General features: G+C 45.9%; 1 pseudogene; it reads left to right on the top strand.

Moving 5' to 3' along the window:
* Positions 1–350: 350 nt before the first annotated feature.
* On the top strand, positions 351–469 carry LOC111745602 (annotated as a pseudogene).
* Positions 470–1,258: the final 789 nt, after the last annotated feature.

Here is a 1,258-nt window from a genome sequence, read left to right as displayed (position 1 = left end):
GACACTTAATGTTATGGAGTTTTTATTCATTTTAAGTGAGATAACGTCTTGTGGTTATGTAATTTAAAAAGTCGTTATGTTTTATGTATCTCTCTAGCCTTTGAGATACATACTAAAATACAGATAAAACGTCTCAGATTTGCTTCAAAATAACATGAGGCTGATGGCTTCCAGGGTACACATGAGTTCATGACAATTTTGTGTGTGTTCAAAATTTTTCATTAAAAAGTTTTAAAAATAAAACATTTAAAAAATATTGGGGGGACGTGGTGCAATAGTGTAGAGGTTAGCACGTCTGCTTCACACGCGGAAGGTCCTGGGTTCGCGCCCCAGTGGAGCCACGGTCCCTGGTATACGGCCATGCCACCCTGAACGTGCCTGATCTCGTCTGATCTCGGAAGCTAAGCAGGGTCGGGCCCGGTTAGTACTTGGATGGGAGACCACCCAGGAAGACCAGGTTCTGCAGGCGTAAAAAATAATAATAATAAAATATACATTGGGGAAGAACAGGAAGGGCACGGGGTTTTAGGGCTGCGACACTACTCTGCATGAAACCACTCAGTCCCGTGAAGAGCCGTGGCGGTTCTTCGTTGTAAGGGACATGCCACTGGTGGGGGATGTTGGCTCTGGGGGAGGCTGTGTGGGGTGGGGACGGGGGACGTAGGAACTCCTTGTTCTTTTCACTCAGTTTTGCTGTGAATTAAAAACTGCTCTAAAGAAAGTTTATTAAGTTAAATAATAATAATAATAAGATTGTCCCCTGCATGGTTCACACTCTACCGTGTGCCATCTTGCACCAAAGTTCAAACAGGCTGAGACACACTGCTCTTCGGAACAATTACGGATCGGGGCCCTTTATCCGGTTTTTAATTTTATACATAAGGGACTTCCGGCAAAGAAAATTTTACTGCTGTTTTTAATATGGCCAGATCATCCCCGCCCTTTCTCCCACAATCCTTGCCCTTCATTTATACCACAAAACCCTAAAAATTATGCCAAAGAAGAGCCCTTTATGCACAGAACTGGATTATGACCTTGAACTTCATGTACACTGAAGCGTCCAGCTACAACTATCTAGTGACGATCTGGGGCACGAGCCTTAACAGGTAAGTGAAGCACTGCAGAGATGGTGGCTGTCACTTGTGCCACTTGCTCTTCTCTGTTTCCCTCCCACCGAGGCTTGGGCCTCGAGAGCTCTCCTGGGCATTGCCTGGCTCGGCAGAGGCAGAGGCTGGAGGCTGTGGGCACCCAATCTAGG

This window comes from Pteropus vampyrus, unplaced genomic scaffold, assembly GCF_000151845.1.
Source record: "Pteropus vampyrus isolate Shadow unplaced genomic scaffold, Pvam_2.0 Scaffold158, whole genome shotgun sequence".
NCBI lineage: Eukaryota > Metazoa > Chordata > Mammalia > Chiroptera > Pteropodidae > Pteropus > Pteropus vampyrus.
The sequence above is the reverse complement of the archived record's forward strand: the minus strand, read 5'-3'. Positions and strand labels throughout refer to the sequence as shown.